An 8,962-nucleotide genomic window follows, 5' to 3' on the forward strand; every position below is an offset into this window, starting at 1 on the left:
TATTGTTTGAGTCTATGAGTTCGTTTATTTGTTCTTTTGTCGCTTTTTGTTTTATATCCCCCACATGAGTGAGATCATGCAGTTCTTGTCCTTTTCCATCTGACTTATTTCACTTAGCATGGTACTCTCAAGATTCATCCATATTGTCACAAATGGCAATATTTCATCATTGTTTATGGCCAAGTAGTATTCCATTGTATATATGTACCACATCTTCTTTATCCAGTCATCAGTTGTAGGACACTTAGGTGGCTTCCATGTCTTGAATCACGTATATTTTTACATGTCTTTCCTCTACTAAGTGGTGAACTCCGTAAGGGAGAAACTAGGGTTCACTTTCCTTTATAATCTTTTCATAATGAATAGTAAGTAATGTTTGTTGAATAAAGGAGGGAATTTCTATTTTTTTTTTTTTGTCAAACTAGAGCTGTTCTGCCATTACTACCTTTTAATGCAGATTCCATAGTTTAATTTTAATAAATACAGAATACACTTGTTCCCTGCTCTCAAGAATATAAATGAATAAGAGCAACTCTGTTAACTGTAATACAAGGCAGAATTTTCTATGTTATAAAGGCAAAAAAGGAGGCAGCAATCTTTTTTTTTTGTTAGAATCAGGGAAGCTTACTGGAAGGGAATGTGATGGTTTGTCATAAATGAGTGGAAGCCAATAATCAAAAAAAAAAAGTACTAGCACCAAAACTAACAGGCAATGAAAGAGGATTATAAAACAGTAAACATACCCAAGTAATATAAAAATTTCTTAGTAAGGGTGGCATTATAAATCAGCAGGTAAAGGAAAACATTCAGTTAATAGTGAAGGAGACATGATTATTTTTATTTATTCATTTAAAATGCCTGCAGCACCCGATATTCCTAGATGGTCTCCCATCCAAGTACTAACCAGGCCCAACCCTGCTTAGCTTCCAAGATCAGACGAGATCAGGCGTGTTCAGGATGGCATGGCTGTAGACAAGACATAATTCTTTTTTTAAAAAGACCGTTTTCCTATATCCAGCAACAAAATAATTACATGGGTAAAAAAGAAAACCACAAACTGGAAAAAAATACAAGTGAAAATTTAATTGACCTAGAAATAGAGAAAAACCTTCTAATAATAAAAATCGGAAGAAATTACAAATGAAGAGATTGACTCAAATATATAGAAACATCAATAAAATACTATATCCATCTGGAAAAAACATTTGTAATATATGTCAGACAAAGGTTTAATGTGCTTCATATCAAGGTCTAGTAATCCTAGAAATGCAGATTAAACTTCTATTTTTTACCTATCATATTTTTTTTTTAAACTTTTTTTTAAGTGATGGTAAACATGCAGTGTGTTCTTATTCATGGCAGATGGGATTGTAACTTGTATGACCTTTCTGGAAAACTTGGAAATACAGTATATATTAAGATTAAGTGAGAGTACGTGTACAGTGTCTAGTCTAGAACAGTGTTCAAAAACAAAGTAGATGTTTAATAAATATTAATAATACCTATCATTATTGTTACTAAGATGTTTAATAAGTATTAATAATACCTATCATTATTGTTACTATTGTTATTGTTATCATTAGCATCATCATACCTTTTAATCAGCTGAGCACCTAGAATAATACTTTAAACTTAATAGATGTTCATTAAATATTTGGCCGATTCTTATGATTTGCACAAAAATTTTATAGAAAAAGATATAGTTAACGACATCCAAAGCTGTTAAAATATGAAAGTTAAAAAGCAAGGAGTTTCCGTGAATGATCATATGGTTCAACCTAGAAACACATATTTTGTATAGTAGCAATAAATGTTTGTTATCGATAATGTTAGCTATCTATTGCTGCATATCAAATAAACCTAAAACTTAGCAACTTTAAAACAACATAAATCATGTATTATCTCACAATTTCTGTGAGTCAGGCTTCCAAGAGCGGCTCAATTGGGCATTTCTGTTTCAGTCTCCCATAAGGTTGCAGTCAAATGTTGGCTAGGGGTGCAGTCATCTGAAGATTCTTTTGGATTAGAGAATCCACTTCCAAACTGACTCTCTCACATGTCTGGCAAGTTGGTCCAGGCTATTGGCTACATTGGCCTCTTCACAGGATGGCTTGAGTGTCCTCACAGCATGCCAACTGGCTTAACATGGAGCAAGTAATCAATCTAAGAGACCAAAGCAGAAGCTGCAATGCCTTTTATGACATGGCCTTGGAAGTCACACATCACCTTGACTACATTCAGGGCCAGCCTTGATTGAATTTGGGCAGGAGACTAGGGAAGGACATGAATGCTAACAAGCAAAGATCAATGGAAGCTGTCCCAAGGTCTGGCTACCACAGTTGTTGATGACATTTCCAGCATGGAAGATATTTATCTGTCTTCTTAAAAATGTCTAAGGATGGAAGCCCTTAACTGCTTCTATAGTGATACTGCTTAAGAAGTTGTTTCTTAATTTAAGCCATAATCTCTCCTGTTAAGTCTAGAAAAATAACTCTGCTCAAGACCATTGATTTGATACTACTCTTTATAGGTTCTTTGAAAATATCTCTAGTGACAATGGCAGTGTCAAAACTATTTTAGTGATAACCTATTTGGGGGGCAAAAGGACATTAAGGACAGGGCAAAGTGTTCATTCAGCCATCACTTCTTTCATTTATTTGATAAACAGTGGACTAAATTTTATGTATGGTCAATATACAGATAAAGCAACATACACCAAAAATAATTTTATAATTTAATGATTATGTCAGTTAATTACAATCCAGATTTTATATTTGGGCTTACTTCCCCTTTGTTAGTCTATTTTCTTGATATAATACTAATATAATAACAAAAGTGTCATTGATTTAGCACTTACTGTGTTTCAGGTGCTTCACTAATCTTCCAACAAATCTTAAGGGTAGATGAAGTTATTACCATTTGCTTATACAGAAATTAAGTAATGTGTCCAAAGTACACACAACTAGTAATTGAAAAGGGCTGAGATGCAAACCAAGATCTGTGTCTCTTTCCTCCACAAACATGGCTGCTGTGAGTTATCCACATACACATATTCCTCCCACCTCAGAGGTAAGAGACTTACACCTTGTTATTCAGGCATTTTCAAATTGTTTCTGCAGTTATCTCCCTTATTATGTTGACAGTATGGTTGAAATATATGATTTCAGTGAGTAATCTTTTTGGTTTACCAAGAGGAACTAGATATTTGATATGGAACAACCTCTTTCATTTTCTTTTCAGAATATTTACTAAGAAATACCAGACAATACCATACAATTAGCAACATATTATATAGCCTTTTAGCACTGAACTTGCAACTAAATTACTTTCTCTGTTGTATGTAAAAAATTCTGACCCCCTCCAAAAAAACCACTTTTTTTTTACATTTAATTAACTTCTCATTTGTTTTTCTATACATCTAAATACAAAGTGATTTTGAAATCAAGATTAGGGGATTATACCAGATATTGAGTTGAGGAACTAATTCAAGCTTTAAGAGAGGAAGAATATTTTAGATCTATTCTCTCATCATTGCCTAATATTGATATAGATTGTCCAATAGAGTAGTCACTGCATTGTCCAATAGAGTAGTCACTAGCAAGATGTGGCTATTTACATTTAAGTACATTGAAGCCAAGCAAAATTTAAAATTTGGTTCTTCATTTGCACTAGCCACATTTCAAATGCTCGCTGAGGTTAGTGGCTACTGTATTGGATGGTACAGGTACCAAAATTTCCATCATTACAAAAAAATTATATTAGGAAATGCTGGAAAAAAAAAAGTCAAAGAATTTTACAGATAAAATAAGACAAAATTAACAATAAGGTCTATTATTTTATTTCTATTTCTTACTTTCTTCTTGACAATATCCACATGTATGTTTTATCTTTAAAATGTATGTATATACATATTTCTAAAAACAAAATAATTATAGCAAAATTTATTGAGTATTTAATAAATTCCAGGAATTGTGCTAAGTGCTTTACATAAATTAACTCATTTAATCTTTAGGACAATGCCATGTTCAGTGTGGAAAATTTAGAAAATATTTTTATTAAAAAAAGAGAGAAGACCAACCTTAATCCCCGAACCCAGAGACAATCACTGTTGACATTACTAGTGGATGCTGTGGTGTGCTGCCCAGATCTCAACATACAACTGCCAGGAATGTTGGCTACTGATTGCTCATAATTGAATTCCTCTTCAAAATTGCCATCTGTGAAGGACAGTGCCTCACCTAGGTTATAGCCTCTCCTTGGGGGCAGCCCAAATCCAATAACTGGACAATTGTGGAGGTACAAAGACACAGTCCCTCAGTTGGGACAATCTGAGACATCCAGCTTTAGAACTTCTATGGGACTGGTTAAAGCCCCTGTGGCAACTGCCCTGCAGTTCACCTTCTTCCTCTGCTCAATCCTGCCTCCGTACAGGTGCTGGTCCTGAGAGTCCTCTCCAGTAAACCACCTGTATTCACATTCCTATCTCAGAGTCTGTTTCCTAAAAAACCCAACCTTTGTCAACATTTTCAGAATGTAAGTTATAGATTTTTCCTTTTGAATATATCTTTAAATTTTTTAAATCTATTTAAACTTATTTCTCCCCAACAAACTTGATGTTTTCTTATCATTTTATGTGTTAATTTTTTAGTTAACAACATTTTATGAATAATTTTGCATGTAATTAAGTATTTTTCTATGTCATAATTTTAAGTCACCTGGGATTTCTGTGGCACATCATATTTAGTCTTCTATTCTTATCTATTTTGCTGTTTCCTGGATTTCACTGTGGCAGACCCTAAAACTCAGTAAATTAACACCAATTCCCAACTTCCCTCTCACTTGCCTGCCTCTAAAAGGAAACCAAATATTCCCAGGTATTTCATTTTCCAAACATACTTACAACTAGGGTTGATGTAAATTCCAGCCGTTGGATGGGAAACCAAATATTCCCATGTATTTCATTTTCCTAGCCTTAACTTACAACTAGAGGTGGTGTAAATTCCAGCCATTGGGAAGTAAGCTAAAGATTTCTGAGGTTGAGGTGGAAGTTGCAGGAAATTTTGCCTTCCAAATAAAATGGGACAGCCTAAACTGGTATCATTTCTTACCTAGTCTTTTTACTTTGTTAGGAATGAGATGTCTAGAGCTATAGTAGCCATCTTTCATCCACGAGGGAAAAATTAAGAAAATTAAAGGCTTCTGGCCTTGAGATTGTTCAACATTTAAACCAATGCCAACAACCATCTATCTCTGGATTCCTTGTTATGATGAGAAAAAATAACTATTGTTTTAACCTATTTGTGTTTGGGTTTTCTGTTATTTACAGCTAAAGTCATTTATAAATGTCACTTTCTGACATTCATGATTAGAAGTAATACAGTGATGAACATCATTGTACATAAATATTTTAATAGCAACAACTTAACATCAAAGTCAGGGAGGAAGAGAATTAGGATCCTGCATTTCCAGTGTTTCTTCTCCTTGACCATATGCAGCCCTGTCTTTAACCTTCCCATTTTCTTTTTCTTGTGGGGACCAGAAAAATAATGCACATAGGGCTTCCTAAATATTTCTAAAAGGCAAGTAGTGGGAATAGGAAATAAATCTTTTATAAATCAGAATCTTATCTCTTCAAACAAGATATATTTAAAATGTTTTTCAATTACAGTTGACATACAACATTATATTAGTTTCAGGTGAACAGCATAGTGATTAGACATTTGCATAACTTACGAAGGGATTACCTGTTAAGTCTGGTACCCATCTGACACCTTATGTAGTTATTACAATATTATTATATTCCGTATGCTGTACTTTACATCCCTGTGATTGATTTTGTACTGGCAATTAATACATCTCAAATAGGCTATTTTAGTTAAATATACCGTGTGATGGTGTTCATGTTCACTAATACAGAATCAGCAAGGTTTCTTTTTGGAGCAAGTATTGTGTGAACAGGGTGGCATTTTAGACTGTGTCATGAATTAACTCTCCACATATTTGACTGGCAATCATTAAGGTATCTCTAGGGTTAAGATACTTTATCACTTTAGAATAAACATGGTGAATCAAAGAAGTTGAACTGAACTACCATTTGTAGTCAAAAGGAGCATGGTTAAATTGAAAAATAAATATTGAAATTGTGTCTGATTTCAGCTTTCTAGTGGCTGACACTTAATAATGCAAAACCTGAATCTGATGAGTCTACCTCCATGACTCCCATTTACTCTCCAGTCTTGAGGTTGTTTCTAATTCTGCAGCCCCAGAAACCTCATACTGGCTGCTTCTGGTTCAAAGTTAAGGCATAGGTGTGCTTTTCGATATCATAGGAAATCAGAGTACCTAGGACCTGAAGTGTCCAAGATAAAGATTCTCTGGCTCATTTCCGCTAGTGTATTTAGGTCGGAAGATGGCTCCAGATTTGACCAGCCTGCAGGCAAGTTGCTCCAGACTAGACTTTCATTCATGAGCACAGAATAAAACTTGACTGGCGTAAGCAGCGTAGTGGAAAAGCAACCTAAGGAAATCAGATCTGATAAGGGGTTAATATCCAGAATATATAAAGAACTCCTACAACTCAACAACAACAAAAATATAACCTGATTAAAAAATGGGCAAAGAAGAGCTACAAATGGCCAACAAACATATGAAAAGATGCTCAATATCACCAATCATTAGGGAGATGCAAATCAAAACCACAATGACATATCACCTCACACTCATTAGGATAACTAATATTAAAAAAAAAAAAGTGTTGGTAAAGATGTGGAAAAACTGGAAACCTTGTGCACTGTTGGTAGGAATGTAAAATGGTGCAGCTACTATGGAAAACTGGTGGTTCCTCAAAAAATTAAAAATGGAATTACCATATGATTCAGCAATCCCACTTCTGGGTATATATCCAAAAGATTTGAAAGCAAGATCTCGAAGAGGTATTTATACACCCATGTTTATAACAGTATTATTTACAATAGCCCAGAGGTGGTTACAACCTAAATGTCCATAAACAGATTAGTGGATAAAGAATATGTGGTGTATACGTACAATGGAATATTATTCAGCCTCACAAAGGAAAGAAGGAAGGAAATCCTATGATATGCTATAACATGGATTTTGAGGATATTATGCTAAGTGAAATAAATCAGTTACAAATAGACAAATACTGTATGATTCCACTTAAGTGAGATATCTAGAGTAGTCAGATTTATAGATGTATATTGGTGTTGCCAGGGTCCCTGGGAGTCAGGGGAAAGAGAAAAGGGAAATTGTTATTTAAGGAGTATAGAGTTTCAGTTTCACAAAATGAAATTGTGAGATTGTTGCACAACAATGTGAATATACTTAACACTGGAGGAAAAGGAGATCAAGATCTTAAGTGGCCCACAACACTTAAAATATTTAATATCTTGACCCATTACAGAAAAAGTTTGCTGACTCCCTACAAACTATTATGTATGGCACATTTTGCATTTTTTGCATTCTGTTGGTATATTAGATGCAAGAAATAGGAATCACTCAAACCATTTTAAGTGAAAAGGGATTTAATACAGGGCAACGGGAGCTTACGAAATCATTGAAAAGGCTAAAGGAAGGGTCACTTAGTAGGGCCTCCAGGAATGAATGATTCCTAGGATAAAACTGCTGGACTGGTCAACTGGGAGAGCTGCTGCCTCTGCAATAATCAGAAAGTTGGGGAGTCAGGCGTCTCCACTGGTAGAGTTGAGTTCAAAGACACCACTGTAGTTGTGATCCAAAAATCAGGAAGCCACTGCTACCCCTGCAACTATCTCACGACACCTATGGAATTAGTACCCAGACACTGAAATAATGCTGCAGAAAAGCCCAGTGTGTCCACGCTGAGTTTGCCAGCAGAAACAAAGCAGATAACCCCAGCCTGGGATCCACCTTCCAAGTGCTTCTAATTGGCAGAAGCAGAACCCCGACTTTAGGGAGATGGGGAAAATGTGGTTTTTCTTTCTTTAGCCCCTGCAGTTTAAGAAAGCACTCTGGAGATTTGGAATAGATGCTGGTTTGTGGCTTTAGGCTCTTTCCAACTCCTCTCATCTTTGGCCAACTCCTTCCTCCTTATTCTTTTACTTGAGAAACCTCTGCTACTGCCCTTCCTCCACCCTTACTGGATGGAATACGCTTTTGTGAGCTTCCATAGCTCTTAGCTCTGCAATGTGTATATCACTCCATGTTATAACAGTCTGGTTTCTTCCTCCATTAGACTGCAAGCTCCTTGAAAGCAGAAACTCAAGTCTTATTTATCATTGTGTAGGAGGTAATTGGTATATATTTGTTGAGAATAATAAACAGTTCCTATATTATAACATCCCAGATAGCATTTCTTCTCCTATTTTCTTTGTTACATACTCTCATGTGCTGATATCTATATACAGTGAAAACTCAGTAAATGTTAACTTTCTGGCTTTCTTTTTGACATAGCAAAGAGAAATTCCACCGATACACCATATATATGTGTATTCTTGTTTGACTCTCTATACCTATATAGGTTAATAAATACTATGGAACAGCTAATATATACATATACACATACACATTCAAATGAGTATGTATAAAATCCTCACAACTATCCTATTAGGTAGACACTAGTTTTTTCCCATTTTATAGATGAAGAAATTGGGGCTAAGAAAAAATAAGTAGCTTAACTACTGTTACACAGTAAGTAGCAGAACTGAGACTCACCTTAAGTCTGGCTAATACCAAAATTTATACTCCAAACCATGATGATGATGATGATGATAATTGTGATAATGATGATGGCTGATAATTCCAGACATTGCGCTAGGCATTTTAGAAGCTATATACATCCTCATATAGAACTTATGTTTCATAGTTATTACATGTGGTAAGGTGGACAAAGCTCTTGATATCTGTGGCTCTTCCTGGCTCTGCTACTAATTCACTGTGTAACCTCAGGTAAACTACTAACCCTTCT

At 35.0% G+C, this 8,962-nt stretch overlaps 1 long non-coding RNA gene and 1 pseudogene across 1 annotated transcript in view; one reads left to right on the forward strand and one right to left on the reverse strand.

The window, feature by feature from the left end:
* LOC107196533 overlaps nucleotides 1–8,962 on the forward strand; it is a 90,050-nt gene that overhangs the window by 957 nt on the left and 80,131 nt on the right. The window lies entirely within an intron of this gene.
* On the reverse strand, nucleotides 856–974 carry LOC112472520 (annotated as a pseudogene).

Source organism: Pteropus alecto, unplaced genomic scaffold (assembly GCF_000325575.1).
Source record: "Pteropus alecto unplaced genomic scaffold, ASM32557v1 scaffold76, whole genome shotgun sequence".
Lineage (NCBI taxonomy): Eukaryota > Metazoa > Chordata > Mammalia > Chiroptera > Pteropodidae > Pteropus > Pteropus alecto.